General features: G+C 35.4%; 1 pseudogene; it reads left to right on the forward strand.

Moving 5' to 3' along the window:
* Window positions 1–2,092: 2,092 nt before the first annotated feature.
* LOC138811568 (U6 spliceosomal RNA) lies at window positions 2,093–2,189 on the forward strand (annotated as a pseudogene).
* Window positions 2,190–9,562: the final 7,373 nt, after the last annotated feature.

The following is a 9,562-nucleotide window of genomic DNA, read 5'->3' on the forward strand; positions in this document are numbered from 1 at the left end:
TGTTTATCACATCTCTCATCAGTACCCATATTCAAGACTTAAAATCATATTTCTTACTATGTTAGACAGATAGGGAAAACATAAACCAACAAATGATAAGGCAGCTATTAGTGACTTTTTAAAATGTACCTTCTTATTTGATGAAATTTACTTTGTTAGCTAATATTTGTGTTTGAAATATGGGAGGCTGATCTATTTAACACATTTCTGGAAGGCACCTACTAAACAACACAAATGGTGAGGGGTCCTATTTCTACACTTTAATGAATGGTTTAACTTGTTTGGTATTAGTGCTGGGTAGGTAAATCAACTCTATTGTAACTTGCTCCCTACACTTGAAAACCTTGTAAAGTCACTATCATCTACTTGTCAAGGTTATTTTGGCAAATGTGATTTTAAATAGTTTATTTGAAAATGAATATACGTTAGGGAGATAAAATGTAGGTTATCATTGGTTTGAGAATGACAACATTTTTACACTACAGAACCTAGTTTTACTGAACTACCAGTGTTTTGAAGCACTAAGGATCTTCCCAGTTAATGCTATTCTAAATTATATTTGACCTCTAAATCAAGTATTCCTAGCCTTGGTAGACCAATTATGTATCTATTATTACAGAAACTATTTTTTGGGGAGGTTGTCCAGTCGTGGGGCCTGAACTCTGGGCCTAGGCACTGTCCCTCAGCTCTTCAGCTCAAGGCTAGCACTCTACCACTTGAGCCACAGCGCCACTTCCGGCTTTTTTCTTTTTGCTTATGTGGTGCTGAGGAATCGAACACAGGGCCTCAGGCATGCAAGGCAAGTGCTCTACCACTGAGCCACCTTCCCAGCCCTACAGAAACTATTTTTTTGGCTGCACTGAAATCTTTCATTAATCATTAGGAGAGGAGTACTAAAAATAATCGTGTTCATTTGTGATTTTGTTCACTCATATTACAGTACTTTCTCTCAGACTTTGTGATCTCATCTTTCATTTTAAGTTGCCTTGAATTTCACAATTGATTTCTGCTTATTCTTGTAAGGAATTGGGGTCCTGAAATAATGTAGGAAATGAGAAATTGAGATGAGTCTTCAATTCTTTTGTAGAAAGATTCACTGTGTGAAATTTAAAATCAGCACATATAAATATAAAATATATAAGCATATATAAAATAAAAATTGTTTTGCATTATTGTGTTGTGGTTAGGGAATCAAAAGAAACTCTGTTTTAAAGTATTATTCGTTTATCTCTACCTCAGATTTTGGTAGAGTTAGACTTAAAGCTTTAACATTTGTAGATTTACAGCCTAGAGCTAAGAGGAAAAACTATGATTAAAGCATTACCAATTTAAGGCCTAATATGAAGGAGAAACATATGGTCTTCTCCAGGAGCTATGGAAATATTTGGTGATAGAAAGTCAGTAGTGTAAATTCCTGCCAGGTTGGATGATAGACAGGCTAGAACAGTAGGTAATCATGCATATGAACAATTTTTTCACCTTCTTGGCTTTAGCTACTTTTGAAATGATAAGTATAATAAACAATTATATTTTGATAAAATACCTTCCATTCTGAACAATTCTGTCTGAACTGTTCATCTCTCTATGATCCCTTGTAACTAAGATTAGTTTTGTTCCAGTAAGACAATCTATGCTGTCAGGGTAAGATATTCTGGTTGGTCTGTTCCTACATGGAAGAAGGGTAAACGTTCAGGTAGACATTTGTCCCAGCAAGACCTCATTTGGGAAATTTTAAGCTGCAGAAGTTTAGAAGTAGCTCTTAAGTAAGGCTTACTTTGAATCCATTAGCTCTACAAAGCTAACTGAGTTGATAAATAAGTACCTGAAAAGCCATCACCTTTGGACTTAGTTGAAAAGGTTTCAAAGTATGATCAAATTTAAAATGAAAATGACAAAATAGACACTGAAAAAAATTGTAAATGTGAGTAATTGACCAAACGATATGTTTTTTCCACTATACACAGAATTTTAGAGAAATAAGATCAATAGCATTTTTAGGAACATTAAGAGTTCCTTGTTACAAATGGGGAACCATGGATATATGCCTGTATAAAGATTGCAACATTAAGTACTTAAATTTAGAGGGTACTGCATGCTTCAGAAGCAGGTCTACCCAAATTACAATACAGAGTTTAACATGGCACTTGCACAAAGATGATATGAAAATTTGTGAAGTATTCCATAATTTTCATTATTCTGATGCAAGAAATGAAAAACAGTTATTAAAAAGCTAATTACAAAAAAACAAGTGTAAAAATACATGTAATTTATAGAACTAAAGGTTAGTTTGACATCAGTGTATTAATTCTTCCCCTTAGAAAGGCCTTTACATAGCATAACCTTTACAAAAATTGAAATTAGATAACATTGTAATTTTATCCCAAAGAAATAAAATAATATAAGGACCTAGGAAAAAAAAAAGAAATCTTAAACTTCTTCTATATGGAATGCAATCTGAAAGGACACATTTATTAATGAAACTATACATTATATAACAATGTAGAATTCCAAGTATTATATCTGGGAGCGAATGAAATAGATTATGGATATTATACAAACATAGATATACTTTTTTCAGAAAACTACGAGGAAAAACTTTAGTTTCTATACTATTCATTTCAACAGATAAGTTAAAATTATTTCTGATTTAAAAAAATCACAAACTGCAGAAATCATTATAGATGTATACAAACAACTCTTGAATACATTTTGACATCAAAGTCAGGCAATTCACTTGGAAGAATACCATGGAATCCATGAATTTTTAAAGTAAAATACTGCTGTTACTTTGTATTGTGAAAAAAAATTAAGGGACACAAAGGATGGACTGGCATTTTGAAATTTAAGAAACGTAACCAAACCATTATGACTTAGGAGAACAATTTGTACAGCCTTCCACAACTTCAAAGAGGTAGTGATACATACTTATCCTTTTGGCAATATTAAATGCAGTTTCTTCCAAGTTTTTCTTCAGACCTGGTTTGATATAATGGTTCAAGAGAGTATCTTTTCTATTTCTATTCCCAGCAGCAAGATGCAGGGCAGTCAAGAGGCCTTATTTTGGGTATTGGTATCTGCATCATGATGAATTAAGAAAGAAGCCACTCTAATATTATTGTACATATAAGCACTGTGCAGGGTTGTCAGCCATTCAGAGTTATTGCATGAATATCTGCCTTGCGCTACCAACTCATGGACAATGTCTAAGTGTCCACTCTAGGCTTACCAATGAAGAGGGTTATACTCATCCTCATCCCTAGTATTCATCTGAGTGGCCTTTTTGGAAAGTAGTCTACACACCGTAGTAAGCCAATTAATTTCAACATCCCAAAGAATAAATTTGCTTGGATCCTACACCATATTTTTTTCTTGCAATTGATACCATTTCTCACTTTTTCATCTTCTTCCTTGTCTTCGTCAAAATTTCCTAACCAGGGGCTTTGAGTGCAAGTGGGAATGAGATGTCCACGTATTTCACCAAGAGTTCACAATGGATGAACTGGTCAGAAAAATCTGGTGAATTTCCTGCATATGTTTTTTCACCATGATTTATTTTCTCTTTTTCCATTTTTGCTATTTTAAATTATTCGAAATGCATAGTAGGGAATTGATAGAGAGCAGAGGAAAGATTTTCCTCAGTATTCAAAATTACAGGCTGAAAATGAGGACCAGTGGGGTCTTCATGTTAGCTTATTCTAGGAATGAGAAAATAGGAAACAATGCCTTCTATGTCAATGATTTGGGAAATACCATGTTATAGTGTAAAAGAACTCACTATTCAACATAAAGGCTTTAAGAGCTTTCTAATAGCTTTCTAATGTTGGTATCCAACATTAGAAAAAAATGTATAATGCAGAAGTAAAATAGAAGTCCTTTGTATGACTACCTAAATTCTTTTTTTTTAAATAGCTATACAACTCTGAATTTTTTAAAAATTTTTATTGTGTACATACTGTACACAACTGTACACTTTGTATGACTACCTAAATTCTTTTTTTTAAATAGCTATAAAACTCTGAATTTTTTAAAAATTTGTATTGTGTACATACTGTACAGATGGGTAACAATTACATGGGCAAGATAATGAGTACATTTCTTATCAAACATTGTAGCCTCCTCTTTGTTTACACTTCACATCCCTTCCCAGCCTCCCCCTGCATCCCACCCAATCCTCCCCCCACAGCAAAGTTGTAAAGTTCATTTTCGACATGACAACATGTACTTCTCATTGTTGCACCTGATCCATCTGTATCTTTATTTAAACGAATTGTTTTTCCCAATCCCCTCCTCAAATTATACCAACATCAAATAGAGTGAAAGCAAGTGTTATACTGTAGGGGAGGGACATACAAAGCAAAAAAGAAATAATCTTTTATATGCGTTAGAAACAAATGCATGAAAGAAAAAAAAACTTTTAAATATATATCTAAGGGTTCATTTTCCTAACATCACACTATCTGAACTCTGCTTGACTCATACATATACTAGATATTGAAAATAAGGGAAACCATGGGACCTATGTTTATTTGAGCTTGGCTTACTTCACTTAATATAAATATTTCCAAGTCTTTCCATTTCCTAACAAATGGGGAAATGTCATTCTTTCTGATGGAGGCATAGAATTCCATTGTTTATATATACCACATTTTCTTGATCCATTCATCTACTGAGGGGCATCTGGGTTGGTTCCATATCTTAGCTATGGTAAATAATGCTGCAATAATCATAGTTGTGCAGGTAAATTTAGTGTGGTCTTGTTTGTAAACATTTGGGTAAATACCCAAAAGTGGGATTGCTGGGTCATAGGGGAGCTCTATGTGAAGTTTTTGAAGAACCTCCATACTGCTTTCCAAAGTGGTTGAACAAGTTTACATTCCCACCAACAATGAAGTAAGGTTCCCTTCTGTCCACATCCCCTCCAGCATCTGTTGTTGTTAGAGTTCTTGATTTTTGCCATTCTAACTGGGGTGAGGTGATATCTCAATGTTGTTTTGATTTGCATTTCTTTTATGGCCAGGGATGTTGAGCATTTCTTCATTTGTCTATTGAAAATCCTTCTTTCTTATTCAGAGAAGTTTCCCTTTAAGGCTTTCGCCCACTTATTTAATGGGCAGTTCTTTCTTTGAAGATTTGTTGTTGGGGGATTTAATTTTTTGAGTTCCAAGTATATTTTAGATATGAGACCCTTGTCTGTTGTATGGCTAGTGAAGATCTTCTCCCAATCCGTGGGCTTTCTGTTGATCTTGCTAGCTATGTCCTTTGCCATGCAGAAGCTCTGCAACTTCATGCAATCCCATTTGTCCAAACTTTCTTTGATTTGTTGGGTTTCCAGGTCTCTATTAAGAAAAATTCGGCCTGAGCCAAGGAGACCTAGGGTTTCTCCTATTCCATCCTGTAATGTTTTCAGAGTGTCTGCATTGACTTTGAGGTCTTTGATCCATTTCGAGTTGATTCTGGTGCAGGGTGATATATAAGGATCTAGCTTTAGTTTTCTACAAGTAATTAACCAATTTTGCCAGCACCACTTACTGAAGAGGCTGTCCTTCTTCCATTCTATTTTTTAGTTCCCTTATCGAAGATTAGATGGCTATAGGTCTGTAGGTTCATTTATGGGTTTTCAATTCTATTCCATTGGTCCTGAAGTCTGTTCTTATGCCAATACCACGCTGTTTTGATTACTATGGCTTTATAGTAGAGTTTGAAATTTGGTATTGATACTCCTCCAGCATTGTTCTTTCCGTTGAGGAGCGTTTTTGCTATTTGGGGTCTTTTATTGTTCCATATGAATTTGTGGTTTGCCTCTTCTATTTCCTTGAAGAATGAGGTTGGAATTTTGATAGGTATCGTGTTGAATTTTTAGATAACCTTGGGAAGTATTGCCAGTTTCATGATGTTAATCATTCCAATCCAGGAGCATGAGAGATTTTGCCATTTTTTAAGTTCTGTGTTGATTTCTTTTTTCAAGATTTTGAAGTTTTCATCATAGAGGTCCTTCACTTCTTTAGTAAAGTTAATTCCTAGGTATTTTATTTTTGTTGGGCTATTACAAATGGAGTTATTTTCCTAATTTCAGCCACACTTTCCTCATTGCTGGCATACAGGAAAGCCATTGATTTTGGGGGATTAATTTTATACCTTTCTACTTTGCCAAAGTTTTGAATCAATTTGAGTAATTTTGGAGTGGAGTCTACGGGATTCTTTAAATACAAGGACATGTTGTCTGCCACGAGGGAAAGTTTTATTCTTCTTTCCCTATTTGGATACCCTTTATGTCTGCATATTGTTTTACTGCTGTAGCTAGAAGAGAAGTGGAGAGAGTGGACATCCTTGTCTTGTTCCTGAGTTAAGAAGAAATGGCTTTAATTTTTCACCATTATGTATAATGCTAGCTGTAGGTTTGTCATATACAGTCTTTGTTGTGTTGAAGAATGTTCCATGGATTCCTAATTTTTCCAAAACCTTCATCATAAAGGGGTGTTGGATCTTGTCGAATGCTTTTTCTGCATCTATTGAAATAACCATGTGGTACTTACTCTTGCCCCTGTTGATGTGATGAATAATATTAATTGGTTTGCGTATATTGAACCAGCTTTGCATCCCTGAAGTGAACCCTGTTTGATCGTGGTGTATGATTTTTGGATGAATTTTTGAATTCGATTGGGCAAAATTTTGTTGATAAGTTTTGCATCAATGTTCATCAAAGAAATGGGTCTATAGTTCTCTTTCTTTGATGAGTCCCTGCCTGGTTTTGGGATGAGGGTTATGCTGGCTTCCTAGAATGTGCTTGGTAGTGAACTTTCTCTTTCAATTTTATTGAAGAGTTGGAGGACAATTGGTGGGATCTCTGCTTTGAAGGCCTTGTAGAATTCTGCTGAAAAACCATCTGGTCCTGGACTTTTCTTACCTGGAAGGTCTCTTATTTCTGTTTCTAATTCAATGCTTGATATGGGCTTGTTAAACTGGTTGAATTCATCTTGGTTTCGTTTTGGGATGTCAATATTTTCTAGGAAAAGGTCCATTTCTGTCAAGATCTCAAACTTATTAGCATAAAGTTTTGAGCAGTATTCTCCTATAATGTTCTGAATCTTGGTTGTTTCTATGGTGATGTTTCCATTCTCATCTCTGAGTTTATTTATTTGGGTGTATTCTCTTTTTTTTCTGATAGATTTGCTAAGGGTATGTCAATTTTGTTAATTTTTTCGAAGAACCAACTCTTTGTTTCATTGATTCTTTCTAAAGTTCTTTTTATTCTAATTCATTTAATTCTGATTTAATTTTAATTATTTCTTTCCATCTACTGGATTGGGGTTTATCTTGCTCCTCTTTTTCATGGAGGGTTAAATGTGTCACTACTTTGTTGGTTTCAGATCTCTCCAATTTGATGATGTAGGAGTTCAGAGCTATAAAATGGCCTCTGAGTACTGCTGTGTCCCAGAGGAGCTGGTTATTTGTGTGCTCATTTTTGTTGAATAGCATGAACATTTGAATTTCCTTTCTAATCTCTTCCATGACCCACTTGTGATTCAGCAGTGAGTTGTTCAGTCTCCATGTGATACCGGACTTTCTTTGGTGGCATTTGGTGTTGAATTCTAATTTTATTCCCTTGTGGCCTGAGAGAATGCAAGGTATAATTTCAATGTTTCTGAATTTAGACAAGTCTGCTTTGTGTCCTAAAATGTGGTCTATTTTGGAAAATGGTTCTTATGCTGCTGAGAAAATCGTGTATTCTAATGCTGCTGGGTGAAATATTTGGTAGATATCTGTTAAGTCTAGTTGATATATGCAGCTGTTTAGTTCTGTGGTTTCTCTGTTGAGTTTTTGCCGAGTTGATCTATCTAGTGGAGAGAGTGGTGTGTTAAAATCCCCAAGAATTAATGTCTTTTGATTTATATGGGATTTGAGGGAAAGTAGTGTTTCTTGCATAAATGTGGGTGCTCCATTGTTTCGCGAGTAGATATTTAGAAGTTAATATCATCTTGAAGGAGAGATCCCTTAATTAATATGTAGCAACCGTCTTTATCTCTTCTCACGAATTTTAATTTGAAGTCTATTTTATCTGATATTAGGATTGCAACTCCCGCCTGTTTATGGGGGCAGATTGCTTAGTAGATTTTGTTCCAACCTTTAATATTGAAAATTTGTTTGTTTTTACGGGCAAGATGTGACTCCTGGAAGCAGTAGATAGAAGGATCTTGTTTTTTATTCCAACTAGACAGTCTATGTCGCTTAATTGGAGAGTTAAGTCCGTTAACGTTAAGAGAAAGCACTGAGAGGTATTTGGGAGTTCCTGCCATGTTATCTACCTTCTTGGGGGCTGCAAAAACTGGGTTCTTTCTATGGTTCTTGGATTCTCAGTTTAGGTGCAGTTTCTTGGCCTTTATTGTGGTCTCCTTGGTTTTCTATGTGTAGGACATTTTTAAGAATCTTTTGTAGGTCTGGTTTGCTAGAGATGTATTGTTTCAATTTTTCTTTGTTATGGAAGGTTTTTATTTGGCCTTCAATTATGAAGGAGAGTTTAGCTGGGTACAGTATTCTTGGTTGATAGTTGTTTGTTGTTAGGGCGTGGCATACAACATTCCAAACTCTTCTGTCTTTGATTGTCTCTGCTGAGAAATCTGAGGTAATTCTAATTGGTTTCCCTTTATAGGTGATTAATCTTTTTTCCTTGACAGCTTTAAGGATCTTTTCCTTGGTCTGTGTTGATCCTGTGGATTATGATGTGATGGTGGGATGTCCTATTCTGGTCTGGTCTGTTTGGAGTTCTAAAACCTTCGTGTATCTGAATAGGCCTATCTTTTTGTATGTTTGGGAAGTTCTCTGCTAGGATCCTGTGAAACAAATTTCCTAGGCCATTAACTTCTGTTTCTAGGTGCTATAATATCTAGGCTGTCTTCAATCCCTGAGATTCGATCTTCTGCATGGTATAACCTGCTGTCAAGACTTTCTACTTTGTTTTCTTATTTCTTTTGCTTCTAGTTAGTCAGCTTTGATGGCTTCAAATTCTTTGTTGAAGCTTTGTTTTAGATCTTGAATGAACTTCTTTACCTCCTTAATATGATATTCAGTGTATATTCTCAGATAACTTAGTTGTTTGGTTATGGTTTCCTTGGATTCCCATTCCTTCTGTTGGGTTCCATTGAGCATTCCCTTTGTGGTATCCCTGACTTTCTTCAGCTCTTTGTTAATGGATTCCATGTATGCCTTTAGTGATCTTTTGTATTCTCTTCCTGCTGTCTCAATTCCTGTATTACTCTTTGATTAGCTTCCTCCTGTTCGTGCAATTCCTGTAGTTCTCTTTGAGTGTTCTCAGCCTGCTAATGCCGTTCCTGCCTTTCTCTTTGAGTATTCTCAAGCTGCTTATGCAAATCCTGTATCAGTTTTTGAGTAGCTTCCTCACGCTTATGATATTCCTGTATGAACTTTTGGATTGCCTCCTCTCTCTCCCTACACGCTCATACAGAGTCCTTTCTATGCTTTCAATCTTTTCATTTATCATGTTGGCAGCAGTGTTTGTAGAGCTATTTGTGAATTCTCCTCTGGATTATTCATTTTCTGTTCTGTC

Source organism: Dipodomys merriami, unplaced genomic scaffold, assembly GCF_024711535.1.
Source record: "Dipodomys merriami isolate MVZ:Mamm:240054 unplaced genomic scaffold, mDipMer1.0.p SCAF_535, whole genome shotgun sequence".
Taxonomy (NCBI): Eukaryota; Metazoa; Chordata; class Mammalia; order Rodentia; family Heteromyidae; genus Dipodomys; species Dipodomys merriami.